This window comes from Adiantum capillus-veneris, chromosome 6 (assembly GCF_014529385.1).
Source record: "Adiantum capillus-veneris isolate H3 chromosome 6, ASM1452938v2, whole genome shotgun sequence".
Lineage (NCBI taxonomy): Eukaryota > Viridiplantae > Streptophyta > Polypodiopsida > Polypodiales > Pteridaceae > Adiantum > Adiantum capillus-veneris.
The window spans coordinates 113029702-113050257 of NC_140936.1; the positions used below are offsets into that span (position 1 = coordinate 113029702).

General features: G+C 38.3%; 1 pseudogene; it reads left to right on the forward strand.

The window, feature by feature from the left end:
- Positions 1-1553: 1553 nt before the first annotated feature.
- On the forward strand, positions 1554-9317 carry LOC147456103 (uncharacterized; annotated as a pseudogene).
- The last annotated feature ends 11239 nt before the right edge of the window (positions 9318-20556 follow it).

The window sequence follows — 20556 nt, forward strand, 5'->3', positions numbered from 1 at the left end:
ACATGTTTTGCTACCTAAAATCCAAGGGATAATGGAGTTTTTTGTTAAATCATGCACGTCATCATCACTGGAGTCCAGTCTTTGTTTTTTATCAACAGGCTTTGTTTCCTCTTGCATTGGTGGATTGTTTATCTCAAAACAATCTTCTTTTGCACATGGACTGTTGTTGATGCTTGTTATGCCTGGCTTAGCACCAAAATCACTCTCGCCACTATCTGTAATATAGAGCATATCACTAGAATGTTCAATGAAATACTCAGAAGAGAGAGTAGAGTCTAGTAAAAAGTGCTCATTTTCATCAATATCCCACTCTGAAGGGGTTTCGATATACATTTTTTCCAACCCGATGTAAACTATTGCTTTCAAACAGATAAATTTGTAGGTTGGAGGAAGAAGACATTGAAGATAATATCTGTTGAGCAAGAGTTTGTTGTGTTGAAGCTCTACTTCTCTAGTGTGAGTCTCTTTTCCAAGTGTCCAAGAGATAGTTACTCTGTCCATCTCCATAGCAAGACAAAGGAAGCGGCTGCTTGTCTAGACCTAATACAAATTTCTTACCAAAATATAAAACATAATGTTAAAAGAGAATGCATATATTTTTACTAATGTAATATTCTTCACAGAATCAGTGACTGCCGCGTCATAAATGACGACGGCTACAATCATAATTTAATATTCTCTCATGGTTGATTTTTAAATAATACCGACGGCTACAATCATACTTTAATATCCTCTCTCCAATCATAACGTTAGGTAAAAATCATATATTTACGAGGTAAAAGAGACTCGCAATCATTAGACATGCAGATCATTCCACAAAATACACCTATTTTCAAGAATATAAACACAAAAACCAAGAGGTTTTTTTTGGATAAGTTTCGTAGGTATTACGAAAAAAATCCACTAAATTTCACAAAAACCAAGGTTTTTTTGACCATCTAAAATTTGATAATAAAATCAATGATAAATTACCAAAATACCTCTCTAATTTGTGGAATATCCAAAAATATCCTTCAAATTTTTCATAATTCTCAAAATACCCCTGTTTGTGAGAGTAAATTTATCCAAAGATTAAAAAAATTGTAGCTTTTCATAAGAAGACTGATTGTCAAAAACTAAAATTCAAGCTGGTTATTTACGCTTTGGAGATGAATTGAGTCATTATTTTTAGACATAATTCTTTTTTTTTGGGAGGTGAGCACTAAAAATCGGATCTCGATTGTCAAAAATTAATAAAGATAGAAAATCGTGAGCAAGCGTATTTTGGGAAATTTTGAAATTTGAGAGTTATTTTTGGAATTTGCACAAATTAGAAGGGTATTTTGGTAATTTTTCTCAAATTAAGAAGATCCTCAAGTTTTAAAACCCTAAAATTATTAATAACCCTTAACTTTACAAAGCTTCTTATTTGTGGAAAAAATGGCGAAGCAGAGCAACGAGCAGACCAGGTACATCCCATTTTTGCTCTCTTCCTCCATCTCTCCCTCCACGCCTTCTCCCCACTCATTGAGCACGCTATCCGTCTGCGCGCGCGCAGACGGATAGCGTGCTCAATGAGTGGGGAGAAGGCGTGGAGGGAGAGATGGAGGAAGAGAGGTAAGAAGCATTTTGACTGTGTTCTGCCCAAGCTCTGCTTGGTTTGTGAAACTTCACCCTCTCCGGTGCGAGCTCGCTGTCCGTCTGCGCGCGCACGGACAGATAGCGTGCTTGTGCACCTGCGTCGTCATCATCAGACCTGCATCGTCAGACCCTACATCGTCATCGTCAGACCCTGCGTCGTCGTTGTCAGACCCATAGCCAGAGGTTCAGTATCGTGCAGGAGAACGCTGCTGCAGTTTACGCGAGCTCAGGTGAACGTTGTAGGTTTCGTTTACCGTTTCCATTCGCTGCACTGTTCTGGCTTTGAAGACGGCAGATGTTGGAGATTCCCTGGCGTGGCGTGGCGTGCCTTGTACATGGTGAACTGGTTTTAGAATACCCAAGTGCAGGTGGGAGTAGTTTGGGATGTATCATCCCCCAAGCACCGTCCGCAGGTGGGAGTAGCTTTTAGACACCAGTGAAATGCACCATAGTTTGGGATGGGGCAAAGTTGAGGCTGTAGGTCTTCGGATCAGGAAAAAATTATCTGCACATGTGGCCGCCTTGCACCCAAAAAAACAGAGCAAACATAATGAATTCAGATCCCAGACCTCATAGAAGCTCATGATGTTGAGGTAAGCCACAATGTGTGAATTATTGTGATAATTTGTTCAAAACGTCTTGTGCTGGTTTCCTTTCAAGCGAGCTCAATCCTTCAATAATGAGCACAAGTTATGCTATAAGTTGGCTTTGTCTCCATCCATTCTGGTCATTCATGGCTTATCTCTTGCTTACTGTCAAGTGAAGGTCGCCATGCACTTACGAACTCTAAGAAGGAGATAACTTTCCAATTTGCATAACTCACAAAGTTTCCAACATGCAATGCATTATTCACGAGAGCACGGAGGTAAGTGTTTTGACAATAAGCGCTACACACATGTAGCAAGCCATTTCTTTTGATGTAGATGTGCTACACAATTGAGTATTGCACATGCAGACACATTCATGGATGGTCTCTCTTGTTTCTTTGAGCTTGTGTCGCCTCTTAGCGTTGTAATCAGTAGTGCCGAATTTACGAGGGATAAAAGATGCACTAGTGTGTACCATGTACCATCGGCCTTATCACCACATGTGCTAGTGCGCCCTCCACTCTCAACAGCGAGTAGCTACTTCACCAGGCCAGCACCAACACCAGCTTGTTGCACTTTCAAACCTAAAATATATATACAACCTTGATGCCTCCTCCTTACCCTTTGGAATATTGCTTTGATTAAGGGTTCAAATCATGCCATTGACATGGCCAATGTATGCTTAATCATTAAGCCACAGGAGCACTGCAAGCCACTTAATCCAAAATTAAGAGGTGATTAGCAAAGTCGTTCCATTACTCAAAATCATGGCATGCTTAGTTGCAAGTTATTGGAGGCCAAAACAAATTAGTGTCTTTTGATGTTTCTCAAGGTATGTATATGAGTATACGATACCTCAAGTCCACTTCAAAATCTTAATGGAGAATTGTTCCATTGAGAAAATTTTGGTGCTAGTTATTGGTTTTGACATGTTGCTATTTGGTTATTGGTTTTGACAGGTTTTGACGTGCAATTTTTATGACTTGAAACCATCTTGAAGGATCATTTTTATCAGGTATTTATCTTATGTTCATTGTAATGGAATTTGCCTATTCAATTTGAGAATAGCGGAATTTAATGAGAGTACTTTCAAGAAATGATTTTGTGAGCATAGCGGGTAGACATAATTGAAGATAGCAACATAATCATAGCAATTAGTTAACTTGGCATAGACAATACTTTTGCAAGAGAGAGAGTTTAGAGAACATGACAGCAATTGAGGACCGGATTTATGTGGATCCGGTCCCCCCTCCAATAGGCATTTGTATTATGATTTCTCCCATAAAGAGAGACTTGTTACAATACAGTCTTTGTGTTCCTTGTGACCTAGGTGATGCCATGAAGATGGAAGGCTTCATGCACCACAAACATAACATAAACTTGAAGAAAGCTTTAACTATCCCAAGCCTCAGTCCCAAGACCTCAAACACCTTCGAAGGTGGAGAGAGCTAGCAGGGAATGAGGGTAGGGAAGAGGAAGAAGAAACATTTCGTAGGAGAAAGAATTAGTTCCTCACTTATCATACTCTTGTTGCTAGCATACATAATAGAATAGTAATGAAGAAGAAGGAGATGGCAAGCTTAAGCATTGAAGCATGGCTCTTGGTTGGATTTGCACTCCATAGCCAAGAGTGTTGGTGTAGGCTCTCAACCTCTACTTGCTTCGAGAGGGAGCTCTTGCACTTTGCATAGCACACAATGAGAGTGATTGTGAGTGTGTGTGGGTGAGTATACCCCCTAGGCACCCCCCTAGCTTGCTTGGGTCGACCCCCCCTTGTAGCTCATGCCTGAAGCTCATTGGACCCCTCCAGGCCTAGCCAATCACAAGCAGGAGCCATTACAAGCAACATGGGTAGCCTTGGGACAAGTGTCCCCCTTTCCCCTTTGAGAGAGAGGACTTGATAAATGCTAAAACAATTAGATAATTCATGTAATTTATCATTGGACCCCTTTGAAGCTTAGCCAATAGGCTTCAAGCAACACATGAAGGTAACATGGGTAGGGGCCTGACATGTGTCCTTGCTGCCTCTTCAAGTTGGGGCTTCCCTTGTGTGTGTGAGTGGGTGTTCTCTCTCTAGCTCCTAGGAAAAGGGCTCGCCCCCCCTCTTGTAGGAATGATTTTGACTTTAGGTGATCAAGCACCTTACTCATCAAGCATGACAAAGCACTTGAACTAGGGGGTGTTCCCACAAGCATCTCAGGCAAGCTTCTCAAGGCACCTCAAGTACCTTAATCATGCAGCAAGTCAAGCACCTCAAGCATGGAGCCAATCAAGCACCTCAAGCATCTTAATCAAGCACCTCAAGCATGAAAAACACCTCAAGCATGACAAGCACCTCAAGCAGGACAAGCACCTCGAGCTTGGGCCGGGTTCCCACCTCAGCCCTAGCTTGCTTAAGGTCAAAAGGACTTTTACACACATTTATTGGAGGTCTTCAATGAAGCTAACCCTAAGGTCTTATGCTCCATTGGTTAGCCTTGCTCTTTGATAGACCATCTCCCTTTTGGGCCCCTTTACATTGGCCCCGTGTTGAGATAGATCTAAAAGCACATACCTATATCTTAACACTTGTTCCCGTTTATTCTCCCACATTAAGTGATCAATTTAATATGAGAAAATCATTTGGGTTAGTTAGATATTAGATTTTATGACATTCATTTTTTAGCAGAAGGTCAAGCTTTTCTTCTTCTTCTTTGTCCTTTGGTATTTATATATTTGTTATGGTTTTTTTGCACTTGCAGTATTTTAAGAGAGAGTTAGTAATTGTAAACAAAGTTTTGATTATGTTATTTATTTTCTTTATAGAGATTTAATATATTTACCATGGCTCCTAAACGCTCCATGAGAAAACGAGAAGCGAAATGTTCAGGGGGTATGACTCTACGGTCTGGGACTGTTCAAGGAAGGCAAGTTACACTTGAGGATGGTTCCTCAAGGATTCTACCAATGAGTCCACCAAAGAAGTCTGTGAAAAGAAGAAATCAATATGTGTATGTTGATGATGAAGCGTGGTCCTTGGACAGGTCTATAGATGGAGCTTCTAACAGCACTGCTATCACTCCAAATACTGTTGGTCCATCTTTTGCTCCCACTCCACAAACTATTCACACAAAGAACAATAACCAGGATGAAGAAGATGAATTTTCAAAGCATGACAGGGTTTTTGGGGAGAATGTGTCTCTAGGGTTGATGAATGAAGTCATAAGTCAATTTCATATCAAAAGAAAGTCAGAACCCCCTTTTGTTCCCTTATGTAGATTAATAGCTACAGATGCTATTCGATGTGCAATTTCGGATGCACCTTGGTTGACATCCACGTTTGATAGGGTTGGCTATGTCTCTTCAATGGGTTCTTTTATTGTTTCACTTAAAGGACGACATGGAGAAACAAAACATTTGACAGAGGACACGATTGAGAAGTGGGATCCAATATGGCAAAGACTCAATGTAGAATTTGAAAAGAATCTTGTGGGTGATTGGGTAGATCTTCGAGGCAAACTGTTTTTTGTGTGGGATGGTAACCACAGGTTAAAAACTTGGATACGACAAATTGAAGAAGGCAAGTGCTTCTTTTCTCTTGTGTTTGAGTTTGAATATACATTGTTGCACTTGAAATTTTATTTTGGATGATGTTTCTTTTGTAGAGCACTCTGAGGATGAAAAATATCATGTGCAAGTTCGTTGTGAATTTATTGAGATAGATAAAAAGAAGGAAGCAGAGTTGATTTTGAGTCTTGATACAACAAATGAGTAAGAATTATATGGATTATTGTTGTTCAATTCTCTGGTTGTAATGTGCTTTTTCATTTGATTATCCTTCAACTCTTGCTTTTAGAATCTCGCGGGCTACAGCTCCACCCAACTTGGCACATGAAGTATTTATGTTTCAGAAGTTTGGTATAGCAAATAAGTCGAGCATAATGGAATATCTCACTCCTGAGCAGAGATCTTGGATGGAGGTTGAGCTTAAATTGGAGGCAAGACATAACCAAGGGATTGTGCCATGGTACTCAACGCCATGCATTTTGATTGCTCAGCTTGTTTGGAAGGTATGTAATGATGCTCAACTTGTTTGGAATAATAAATACATTTCTTTAAAAAATTTAAATTGCAAGTACTTTGAGAATGAGTATGTCTTCAACTACTTTACTTTGAAGGTGCCTTAGCTGAAGGTTACAAGATATGCATGACTCCATGTTATCAAATAAGCCTTTAATTTTCATGTGGGAAGTCTATTCAAATTATGGATTGGGTTACGATTTGTATAATGCCCTAAATTCCCACGTGGGAAGCCTTTGCAGAGGTGGCAAGTTATGGATGGAATTTTGGCTTGAAATATGCCTTGAATTCCCATGTGGGAAGCCTTTGCAGAGGTGGCAAGTTATGGGTGAATTTTGGCTTGAAATATGTCTTGAATTCCCATGTGGGAAGCCTTTGCAGAGGTGGCAAGTTATGGGTGAATTTTGGCTTGAAATATTCCTTGAATTCTCATGTGGGAAGCTTTTGCATAGGTGGCAAGTTATGGATGAATTTTGACTTGAAATATGCCTTGAATTCCCATGTGGGAAGCTTTTGCGGCGGTGGCAAGATATGGAGGGAGTGATGGTTTGAAATATACCTTGAATTCTTGCATGGGAAGCTTATGTGCAGTCATGGATTTGTTTGTGTTGTGTTGCTAATGGCTCATGAAAACATTGCTAAATAATTGTTTTGCTTTGAAGGGGAGATGGGAGTCCTTTTTGGCTGATGAAAAGAGAAGGCTTAGAACTTTAGGTCTTCTTGGGGAGGATTTAAAAAAGAAGATGAATGAAGCTTTAAAGAAGGAAGAAGAAAAAATGAGGGATAGCGGATATAAGTACCTTTCTATTGCAAATCCTGCACATGGTGAAGAGTTTTTTACTATGCTATTTGACAAGGATTGGCATGACAAAACAATGGTAGGGATCACTCGTGATAAATTATACAGCTTGTGCGCCGCAAAGATCACAATAGAGAGGTATGTTTTATTTCATCTTAAACTTTGATTTATTATTTTTATGTGCAATGTAATTAGTAACATTAATTTTTGGATCAACGATTGTAATTCAATAGACGCAAAGAACTTCTTCACATGATGATTTTGACCAAAGTTAAGGACTCCAAAGGAGGTCATTTTGCAGACTATAAGAAACTTAGAGCTTACATGAGGCAAGAGACCTATTGGCAGGGAATGTTTGGTGAAGCTACAATTATTATTGCTAAGTTTGAGGTGGAGGGTCCTTTGTTGCCAAAAACATTTGAGGCCTTCTTTAAGGCATCTAGGAAGACACATGTTTCATTGGCTTATACTCATGTTATGGCAAACATGAAGAGTTCTTCAGATTATGTCTCTTTACCCGAAGTGATGCATGCAAGCAAACGTCTTGTGTACAAGTATTGGATTTCTTGAATACTAATTTCGTTTCATGATGATGTATTTTATTGTCTCATTTTTATATTGAATTTTCATTTAGATGGCTATTGAATTGTATGCGGCTAAAGATGATAGAGTCTATGCCGGAGGATGTACAAGAATGGTTAGATAAAGAGGACGAGAATACTATGTTCTCGTCAACACTCTTGGAAAAGGGTATTACACCTTGGGAGTGCTCTCACTGTCCATGGTGGTTGGAGTATCCCCTAGGTGTTATCCCAAAGAGCGAGCAAGAGATTCATGCTCGTAAGTGAACTACAATCTCTTGTATGAAGTACTATATTTTAGTTAAAATAGAATTTCGTTGATCTTTTTTTTTGTGAACTTTTGTATGGAAAGGTTTTTTGGAAGAGAGTCCCATCTCTAATGACGGTGTAATCTCACCCCAAGCTACATACATTGAGCCATCCACCAAGCCACCCTCACGTGCAAGAAAAGGTAAAAAAAGTATAGAAAAAACCCCCCAATGTGTGCCTGTAGATGTTGATGTTGAGGAGGAGAGCTTTCCAACTTCTCTTCTACCAAAAAGATCCACCTTAGCATCAAAGTCTTGCTTCTCCGAGACTATTATGAGTCGTTCTCTAAATGAGCGGATGCCAACAAAACGTACCATAGGTAGACGTTCTTTGCTTGTTTATTTGATTTTTATTACTCTAATTAATTATTACTTGCGTTAACCATTGACATGTCCTATGGTTTTCTAAGCATTCTTTGAGATTCTAATTAAGCAATTGAAAATTGCATTTTCATGTTTAGGAGGGGAGTTTATTACATGTGTGGATGCTTTGTTATTGGATGTGGAAGCAATTGATGACCTAGCATGGCATAGGTAAGACTTACATATTTCTCTAAAAAGTTATATTACCATAATGTACTCTTATCATAATCATTTGTTTTGTGTTAGTATTGAAATGTGGTTCAAGAAAACACCAATCTATGATGGGCGCGAGTATGCATTGAAGGGGGAAATCTCCCAATATGTGGCAAGATTGATCTTTGCAGACTTCCCTACGTCCATGTTAGTTGATGGTATTCACAATCACACTATAGGTGAACTTTTTTTATGTCATCTGGGAGGCTTCGTGCTCGTTATAGAATGCATATATGTTATGATGTAATTTTTCATTTTAACTTGCGTGTGTAGGTAATGTAAAAGTTGTTCCTGAGTGGAACCACTTTTCCACTGCCTTGGCAACTGGTGTCATGGAGATTGCTGATGTTCACTTGGCAGACGAGGGTTTCTTGGTGACTTTGTCTCTTGCACAACATTTGGGAGATCTTGTCATGCAAGCTAATAGATTTAGCTTACAGCTCCATCGCTCGTGGACTTTGATGTGTGATGGGGGATATTTACACCCAGAGACTGATGAGCAGGTGAGGTTGCCTTCTCTATCTAAAGCTTGCGTATGAATTTAGAGTTCTTCTTATTAAGTGATTTGTTCTCTCCTTTCACAGGTGATGGATCTCACTTTTGGTCTATTTTATCGTAAGAATTCTCAAAGCATTACACCTCATTATGATAGAAAGGCTGGGGAGGATGTTTCTCCTGAGTTCTTTCCGGCCTCAAGAAGCTACCTCACAGATTCTCCTCCTCGTTCATGTAATGATTATACAAGTTTAGCTGGAGATTTGATTCGAGGCGGAGCAGAGCGTACTGAGACTTTTTATAGGTAACTTTCTAGCCATGAACTCTTGTGAATCAGGACACACATGTTGATAGTTCTATGCAATCTCTTGTCGTTAAACTTTGATTATTATGTTTAACACAGTTGGTTGCTAGAAACATTCACATATGAGGACGACCATGTTATGGACATCTTTGCCGGGTGTGGTGGTTTGGGGCTTGCTTGCACAAAGGAGATACGTCACTGTCTAATGTTACAGGGTGATTTCTTTGTCTTCTCTGAGTGTTTAGAGAAGAAAGTTTGTGGTCCTCCTCCTGAGGAGGAAAACTAGTAGATTAGCTACTTCCATTGGTGGACAATTATTTTTGTGGCTTGAATCTATGTATTGTTTGAGATAGTATTTTTTTAATGCAACAACGAGCAACATATGGAGATTGTGGGTTTTTCCCTTGTCCCCACAAGGGTTTTTTCATCCACAATCATGGTGCCTTGACTTGAAAATCGAGGCTCAATCTATATGTTGTTCAATTATGGGGAAAATGTTGTGTTTCTCATGTCATTATCTTGTTCTTGTTGTTCTTATTGGGGTTAGGGTAATGCAAGCAAATGCCTACTCAATTATCATCATGTGTGTGTGTGTGTGTGGGGGTGGGGGGGGGGGGGGGGGTGGGGGGGGGTTCTCTCTTATTCTCTCTAATTGCTTATAGCATGAACAAGATAAAGACTCATTACTAGAGTAGACTTCAATTTTCCTCATACCAAAATTCAAAGATTTCACTTTGTTCTCTCTCTCTCTCTCTCTCTCTCTCTCTCTCTCTCTCTCTCTCTCTCTCTCTCTCTCTCTCATATTCTCTCTAATTGCTTGTAGAGAAAACAAGATAGAGACTTGTTGCCAGGGTAGACTTCAACTTATCTCATGCAAGAAATTTAAATATTTCACTTTTCTCTCTCTCTCTCTCTCTCTCTCTCTCTCTCTCTCTCTCTCTCTCTCTCTCTCTCTCTACTTGACTTATAATGCGAACAAGATAAAGACTCGTTGTGCTAGAGTAGACTTCAACTTACCTCATACCAAAAATTCAAATATTTTACTTTGTACTAAAATTCTTGTGGATCATAAACATAGACTTTGTGACGATCTTTCTTATAAATACTACGTATATGACATTGCAGTATCAATATATTGACATTGATATGGTTATTTTTTTAAAAATCAAATCTATGTTGTATTACGATGGCCCTTAATTGTGTCACAAACATGTAGAGCACAAATTTTTTACTATGCACTTTATCGACCTAGTTCAAAAGCTATATACCTTAGTATGCGCAAAAGGTTACATCTGATTTTTCTACCCACAAAAAGCTCTAACTTTGTAGAGAAAGCTCTAAATGAAAAGCTCCTATATTTAATATCCCCCTCTACTATGCAGATATGCACAATCTTGAGCCTTAGCGTTTTTGCATGCGAACACACTCTAACTCCAAAATCGGGGTCAAAACACGCTCAAATTGGAAATCCAATTTCACGATTAAAGTCCAAAGGACTATATAGAATCATGAGATGCAAAATATCCAAACAGTAATCACCTCAATCAAACATCATTTGAAGATGGCTCTTGGGGAAACGAAAGCCACTTCCTAGGTTGCTCATGATTCTGGTCGTAGCTCCTTAGACACAACCAAGCTTTATACCATGTCTAGAGATATACAAGTAGAGATTTTGAGTTCTTTCAAGTACATACACAAAGATATAGGCAAAAGAGTGTACTTCTTCTTCCTCACCAACTCAATATAAAGAGGTCCTTAAAACAAAAGGGAAAATACAACATGGAACTAGTACTAGGGTATATTCTAAATTGCTAGTGAGTGAAATGAGTATATAAGTGTGCCATCACTTTGGTAGGTGAATCAGCTTGGTGTAGTACAACTATACATCATTGGTGAAGATGTGTGTATCTACCAAGGCACCCGAGTGATGATGAATGTCAGTGGTAGTCATCCAAGAGTCATACATGTTGAGCTTGACATCTCAATAGATTCTTGCAAGATTTTTGCAAGAAGGCATCACTGGTCGACATGGATGCAAAATTGATGGCTTTAAAGTAGGATCTAATTACAAATTTTTGTGTTTTCTTTATTTTTTTGAAGAATTTTGGAGAGTATTGGCAATTTCTATGAAATTGACCAATGGATAATACTTCAAATTGGAGAAACTCATGGCGTGTTTGCATCCTAAAGTGTGAGAAAATTTGGATTTTGAGAGCCCAAATAATTACAACGGTGCAATTGCAATTACATGAGCAAGGTGCACTAGGGTACAAAGAAATGTCTTGGAGTCCGCTCCAAAGTCCAAGAGATAAAGCCCAAGCAAATCAAGATGTAACAACCAATGCTCATTATCGGATATGTATTCTCTAAGATCTACCTGAGTAAATGCAAGAGATTCATTTGAGTGTAATGGACAGGGGACAATCAAGGTTTGGTAGAGGTAGAGATAGGACGTTGCCTAGAAAGTGCTAAAATTGCATGGAAGAAGACCACTATGGTCCAGATTGCTTCTGCCTACCCAAGGAGAGAGAGGGTTGCCACAATGGCACATCTACAACATAGTTGTCTAGCACTAACATAATGTCAATACTCGAGGAAGTGACTCAGATGGGGAACTGAGGCTCTTTGAGGGTGTCAACCTCAAGAAGTGGACCTAGTGAACCAAGCCATCATGAGCACTAGCAAACTATCACTCTCGAATATAGGAAATATAAATATGTCCTGTCTCATGACTGTAGGTCATCATGCCACGTCATCAAGCAAATGAACTCAAAATGCAATGAAAATTTAGAAGGATCTATATCAGGTATAGGTGTACTATCCTACAAAGTCTGGAGGTCATCTTACAAGGTACCAAAATCTCGATCCATCATGTTCCAGGTCTTGAAAACTACAACAAAATGGTCTAGATAAGTCACCCAATGTTCTTGGTTCAAGTCTTCAAACCTACAACAAAATGTTTTAGATAAGTCAACCTATGGTCTAGGAACACTTTCCTATAGTCAAAATGTCAAAAAATAACCATTTTTGCACTCAAAACTGTAAATTTAGCTCATAGAAAAACAGTCGGAGAAGTTGAGGCTCGTGAGCGGCAAATAAGGCAGTGCAAAGCGCACAAATCAGCAAACTTCAAGATAATTGATAATAACTGAATCGTGATGATTGAGGCAGTGAACAGAATTAAAGCTTTCAAAATCCATGGGGTAGTTGAAGCAGTTAAAGTGGCAGAGGAAAATTTCCATCACCGTCATCAACTAGAGATTGATTAAACATTGTGTTAAGCCCAGTGTCGTTAATGGCCCGGTTAATCCTATAAAACGGGAGCTTAAACTCCTAAATAGCAGATGATCCAAGTGACGGTGCTATTCACAATCTGTCTTGGCTAAGAATTAAGATGTACTAAAGTATTATTCAATTAATTGATGATTGTGGTGATTGCCAGAGTTGTCAGTGTCTCTTATTCTCTCTCTTGACACCTCTCACACCCAAAGGCCTGACGCCTATGTGGCTCACATTTTGAACACATATCCCAAGACAATGTGGTGTGCTTGGCTAGGTGGGTATCCGTCCATTGCATCCGCCAAGCATTTTTTCCTTCCTAGCCATTGCCCATCCTCATGCAATCTCTCTCGGCTGGTCTTCAATAGTCAAACTGCCACCTTTCCAATATTTGTGTGATTCAAGTAAATTTGGTAGCCCGAGCTACTATGTTTTCTTGTATTGAGAGATCCTTGAATGGGTTGTTGAGTGAAGCAGTTTCATATGTTATTGTAGATATTTTGTGAGGGGATTGAACATGGAAGATGGTAAGTCCATCTCAAAGAACCCTATCATAAATGCCTATGAATCCCTATTTCATCTTTGGTGCATCAATAGGTTGAAGCCTACCAGGGTATCAAGCTTGCTTTGATTTGATACTTTGACATGATAAATATCTTGTAGCATAGTTTAACACATCACACTTTAATCTAAGCCAAAAGAAACTCTTTCTTATAGTAGCGTAAGTTTTAATGTAACATGGATGTCTTGCAATAGGTATATTGTGAGCTTTCTGTAGTATTTGAATTGTGATCTCATCATTATTTGGAATACAAAGAGGATTGTCAAAATAGAGATTTATGTCTTCAACATGGAAGCCTTTGACTAGTTATTTGATTTCATTAAGTACAAATTTTTTGTGTAATATGTATCATGAGGGATACCTTCACGAATAAGGTCAATTAAAGAGGTAGTAGGAATTGTAATATTTGCTATAGTACTCTTCCTACTTAAAGCATCATCCACTAACAGCTGCATCCACCTCCATTATTGTATATTAGGATCGGGTTGAGTTCAAATCCACTTGAGCTTCTTATGATCTATATGTAATTCAAATCTACTTTGAATAAGATAATGCTGCCATACTTTAAGAGCATGTACAATGGTCAACAAATCCAAATTATGCATAGGGTAATTTAACTCATGAGTACATAACTTACAAGATTTATAAGCTACACCACTAAACACATATCCACTTGCATTAATGACTTCAATGAATATCTTTGAGAATTCTAAAAGGCATAGTAATGGAGCATTCACCAAAGCTTATTTGAGTTTCTCAAAGATAACTTGAGCATGTTCCAAGTAAACACTTTATCCTTCTTAAGGGTATTAGTAGATGGAGATGCAATATTAGCATATCCTTCAATAAAAGTATAATACCATCCTATTAAGCAAAGAAATCCACGTGCTTCTTTCACAGATTCTGGTGTAGGCTAAGCTACAACATCTTCAATCTTACTTGGATCAATAGAAGCGCCATCCTTGGATACAATAAATCCCAAGCTAAGCTACAAAATCTTCTATCTTACTTGGATTAGTAGAAGCACCATCCTTGGATACAATAGATCCCAAGTAGCCCACTTTGTCAGTGAAGAAGGTGCATGTACTATGCTTAGCATAAAATTGATTCTGACATAGAAGTTCAAGTACTCATCGCACATGTTGCTCATGTTCCTCCTTGTTCTTTGAATAAATCAAAATATCATCAAAGAAGACAAGAAAAAATTCATCAAGGTGTTCTCTAAACAAATTGGTCATGAGTTGACTAAAAGTTTCAAGAGCATTTGTAATTCCAAAAGACACGACAATAAATTCATAATGTTGAAAGCCAGTATTGAATTCAGCCTTTGGTATATTCTCCTCCTTTTCATTTGGAATTGATAATACCCAAATTTAAGATCAATTTTTTGTGAAAATAGCAGCTCCATGTAATTGATCAAGTAAACTATCAATCCTTGGTATTGCATGCGTATTCTTGGTTGTTACCTGATTTAATCCACAATAATCAAGGCAGTAATAGAGTACCATGCTTCTTTTGATTAAAAAGAATGGAAGTACTCTATGGAGAAACATCGGATCGAATGAAGCCTTGATCAAGAAGTTGAGTAAGTTGCTCTTTGAGTATCAAGAATTGACATCTTGTATGGTATACAAGAAACTGGTTGAGCTCCCAGAACAAGATCTATTGCATGTTTAACTTCATGCTTGGGTGGTAATTGTGAAAGTTTTTTAAAAATTAGATCATCAAATTCTATTAGCCAGTCAACTTTAGGTGTGTCTGGTCTTTTCTCTACAAGGTTAGGCTTTACTACATAAATCCTTTCATTCTTTTTATAGCCCTTAATTAGTTTGGTAAAGTTCACTAGCTGAATGTTTTTCCTGCTTCTTGGTAGATACAGCTTTGGATTTTTTCTCATTTACGAAAGTCAATGAAGCATTTTTACAATGCATTTGAGCATCATTGGTAATCCATTCCTAGAATTTCATCATAGACTCCTATGGGTAAGACGCTAAAGTGATTTGAAGTGTTGTGACCATCCAAAACAAAATTCAAGTTATGCATTGATGTAAAAGTTTTAACCTTCCTACCCGTAGCTAATTCTACCGTGAGGTTCACACAAAATGAGGTTTCTAATGCATCTAGGAGAGATGAAAGAATGTGTACTCCCAAAATCAACCAATAAGGTAAAATGATGATCTTGATATTCTGAGGTTACCAAAAAAGAAATAGTGCCACTTTGATTTCCTAAGTCATTTTTGTTGGATCATATTTGACAAGGGTCAAGAAATGAAGATAGTCTGACTCTAGGTCTCTAGTTCCTTGAGTACAATCACGAAACTCATTCATATAGTCCGCATGGTATACTTTGTTTTGATAATTCTTCCCTATTTGAGTCCTCAGATAATCCCAAGTTGTTGCATCAAGGTTGACATTTTTCTCAGTACATTGACCTCTCCACCAATGGTTGGCTGCGTGTTTTAGTTTGAAATTAGTAATAATATTCTTGTTCTCTCTAGATGAATGATCCAATACAAAGTAATTATCGATACACTCAATCCAATCTTCAAGAACTTTGTCTACATCTTTGCCTTCTCCTCTAAAGTTTCCAAGTTGAGACTTGTGATGCATAGCATCGATGTCCCTATCAATAATGGTTTGTTGAGGTGCAATTGATCCGTTGGTGTTTGTAACGACTGCATTTCCTCTTAGAGGCATGGTAACTTACTACAGCATATCAACCAAGATTGGTCTTAGTACAATATATCCTATTTTGCTTTAAGTCCCTCTTAGTAAAATAAAGTTGAGAATTGAGAAGTAGAGAAGAGAGTGAAAGAAAGAATAATAAAAAAATTTAAATCAGGTCTACATTACAAAAGTTTTGTGGGTCAAAAATTCACAATGTGTTTTGAAAGTTTATCAATAAATTCTAATGGCCCCGACATAGGGGACAAGGGCATTCAAGAAGCTAGTTTTGAGTAGACTTTTCTAGCCTTTTTTTTTAAACACATGTAACTTGTGGCTCTAAGAGGTTACTTTCTCTCTCTAGCTTTTTGAAAGTGAAGGGAGTAAAGGGGTGTGGTCACATCAGCAAAAACGTGGTCACTAAGAGCCAAAATTTGACTTTTTTTTCAAAGAACTTGTTTTCACATATTTTTGGCTTAAAACTCTTCCCCAACATATATACATATCCAAAAATCATTTTTTGACCTTTAGATCCATCCTTCAATAGCCTTTTGACATTTCTTGAATATCTTGGGAGGGGAGAAGCAGGTTTGCTAAGCTATTGCAAGCGGTTGTTCATGTGCTTCTTTGCATGTGTGGATGCACAAATGTCAAGCACTTTAGCTCAAGATAGTAGAATTTCAAGAAAGTATTAAGATAGTGGCATTTCAAGAAAGTATTGCCTCTTTGGAGAGGGAGGTCGAAACTCTTCAACAACAAATGTAGGAAAATGATGCCCACATTGAAGCTTTCCAACACCATCACATATTTGAAAGAAACACCCCTTGGTGCAAGGGAGCGCAAGCGCACATTTTCATCCATTGAAACCCTTGTACATTAGGGTGGAGCATGCAAACAATGAGTGACAGCCAGAAGGTGATTTGTTCTTTACTTTGCTAGATACATTTTTACTTCACACTATTTTCTAACATTTATCTTTTTGGTTGCTAGAAACTTCATCAGGCAGGCATGTGGTGGAAAAAGCCAAGATGATCATGTCAATGCGGGACTTTGAGCATTAGCTGAAGTTACACCTCACTTTTTGAATTGACTCCTTGCTTTTGTATTCAAATGATTTTGCAATGAAAAATTGATTGAGAGTTTTTTATCTACTGTCTCCAAATTCATTTTCCTTTTCTGCTTCTTCCTGTGTATCAAGTTAAGTGATTTTGTGCATGAACAATTATATTTAAACTAAATATTAACATTTTTTGGTGTCCTAGAGGGCATACGAGGCCAAGAAAAGCCAGAAAGGGGGTGGCCACAAGGGCACGGAAATGGGCCAAACAAAAGTCCTATTTAGCTCATCTACACGCCCTTGTGGCCATCCCCTTTTTGGACTTATCTTACCATGTATGCCCTCTAGGATACCAAAAAATGTTAATGTTTAGTGAAAGTAGATTTTTATGCAACATGACAGTGTCAATTCCACTTCTTTTCACTTATATGATTTCTATATTGTCCCTAAAATGATTTACATTTTTGGCATCTTAATGTATTAAGTTAAGTGGAAGGGAGTGATCATGTGCATTAACAGTTAAATTTAAGCTGTATCTCACCATTTTTGGGGTCCTTGAGTGAAGGCCAAAAAATGCCAAAAAGGGGGTGGCCACAAGGGTGTGCAGACGGGCCAGTTAGGACCCCTATCCTCTGGGCCATCTATGCGCCCTTGTGGCCACCCCCTTTTTGGAATTATGTGTCCTTGTTTGCACTCTAAGACCCCATAAATGGTGAGATGGTCCCAAGGGGGGGGGGGGGGGGGGTTGGGGGGTTGGATAGTAAAAAATGATGTCACGTTTTGACTTTTGGAGGTCAAAAAATGCTTTTTGACCATAAAATAGGGTAAGTAGGGTTTTAAGAAGATACAATTTGAGTTTTGAAATTTTTATTTTTATTTTTTTTTGGGATTTCACCATAACCTGATCAGAAAGGCGGGAAGCTGGAGGTTATTTCTCCCCCTACACCCTCCCCTCACCTTCTCACTAGGTAAGAGGCCATTAAGTGTAAGACTACTTTGTCCCCCTACTTTTTTGAGGGCATAAAGTGTATCCACCACCCTCTTTTCATTGACTTGCCTCTAATTAACCTTAATCCCAAAGGGACCCTAGAGGGTTCATATTTTTCCAAAAGTATGAAAGTATGTCTAGTGGGTTATCCGAGTAATCCTTCACGATCTTTAGTTGAAATATCACTTTGGTGATGTGCGAGTTGTACCACTCCTGTGTGACTTAACGGTTGGTCATAGGTACTCGCATTTTGTCATGAAACATTTCATTCTTGTTATTGAAGCACTCATTAAAAAACCAAAATCCTTAGGAAACTCGTATGGTGTGGGTTGTGGATTGTGGATTTCCCAATTAGCTCAAAGAATAACTGTCAACGCACTAATCTAAAGGATTTTTTGTCATTGGCTAAACACTTCCAACCCCAAATATTAATCATGACAATATTGAAGCATCCTGTTGCCATTACTAAATGAAGTATATTCTCGGCTATCCATGTCCTCTTAGTTGGTCTCAGGGTAAGTTTATGGGAATCTATATACATTAATTAGTTAGTAGCAATGATTTATTCTTCTAACTTGGATTGTACCCATATGATGCTCCCCATTTGTGAAGGTTTATGTCTTGGCCATTTGAATTTTGGGTTTCTTGTAGCATAATGGTATCATGATCAGAATGTATTCGGCCCAATACAATCCATCAATGTAGTCTCTCCTTTTTCATCCCCACTTGTGTGGCCATGATAAGCCATTGAAACTCCACTCCCATCTGAAGATACTTTTCACTGTGAGAGTATATACATATTTCCAAGTAGTAGTCCATATCCTCTAGACCTAGCCACATCCTACGTTGAAGTAGCCTGAGGTTGGCAAATCAATCTCCTAGAATATCTTTGATGTAAATTAATAATTAATAGAAGATCTCTTGATGACAAGGTAGCTACGATCAACACTCTTCCGACAAGTCATGACTCCTAACATTGCAAAGACTTTGGTCCTGATCTCTAGATAAAAGAGTTCCCTTGCACCCCTTGGTAACCGTGTTTTCATATTGTTGAACACTATGGCCAAAATTGTGTTCCCCTTGCTAAAGAATTCAAAAATATCATGAAAATACTAGAGGCAATGTCCAAAGCTTACACTATCCTATACACATCAGGGGGGTCAAAGCGGTACAAGTACCCCTCCTAAGATACAAGGTAGTTGGTAAAGTACAAGGAAATATCATCCTCAACATCAAACAAGGGTGTGTAGTGGTTGTAAGAAGTGGGGAAATTCCCATCTAGCCACCCATAGATCCATGGAAAATGATCTCCATAAGATAATTTTACTTTTTTGGGTCATAATATTTTGGCTCATATGATTGAATGTAGAAGCATGAGTTGTAATCATTCTTCAAGGACTTGTATCTCATGTCATCCACAAGGAGGGTGCTCATTTCATTGAACTACATATGCTTGCACCACACTCTTCTTAGGATATTTAGAAAAATAGACTTGTCACCAAAATCCTCCAAAATTGCTTGCATATCTCTAAGTGTGGAACCCACATCTCACATTGAGACTGGTGAAAAATACATGTGATACAGAAGCTAAGTAGCTAGAGAAACTATACAAATAAGAGTATCAAAGAAACAAACACACAATACCAAATGAGCAAAGAACCAAAGGAGAAAGCGGTAGGAAATTGTGTACACAGTATCAAAGTACCATAGAACCAGAAAACCAAAGACACAAGAAGTACCAAATTTTTTACACAACAGAAGTTAGTACCAAAAGTACCAAAGTACCAAAGTACCATATAGTACTAGAATGTGTACAAATCATGAGAAAAGTGTGAGATAGTAGCAAAATCAATAAAGACAGTTTGAAAGTTAAGGGATATATACCTAAAAAGAGGTTTTTTTATCCTCATCAATTTAGGGAAGCACGCATTCATTATGATCATCAAATTCTTTCTTTGGCTACATGACCAAAGCATCACTTCCTCAAGTTGATGATGAAATCCTATGCATCAGGTCCCACACAATATTTGTATCGAGAGACTTGCACACCTCCGGGCTTACATCCTGTTGGGAATGGGATATTCCACATATATTTGGGTTCTTTAACACAATCCTTGAGTAGCATTCCATTGGCATCCAAAATAACAAGGCACATATCGCTCTCCAGTCGTTCTTCATTTAGCCACCAACTATCCCTAGCTATAGTACCATTAAACTATATGAGTAGAAGAACACAACCTTTTTACAATAGCAAAGTTGGACATTAGGCACCATAAAAAATTGTCAATTTTTACATTAGGACATGAAAATTTACAAACACCTTGACATCTTTCAAGAGTAGAGTGACATGACACCAAATGCATTGGCATAAGCAAAATGGGTTGATATTTCATATTAAACTAGAAGCAAGTATAAAATGTTATCACAACAACTAATTCTTGCAGGTTTACGATGGAGAGGGTGAATGCGGAACACACCTAGCACATAATCTACTACCTCCCTATAGCTTAGGGTATTCACAACACCCCTAACCTCTTAGAAAACACCTTCAAATTGACAAATTTTCACTAATGGAACAACGCTTGCACACAAAACGATACTCATCCACTTAGCAGAACCATCACAACTCAACACCTCATGTCCAAATCACACCACACCAATTCTGATCTCTTTGCAC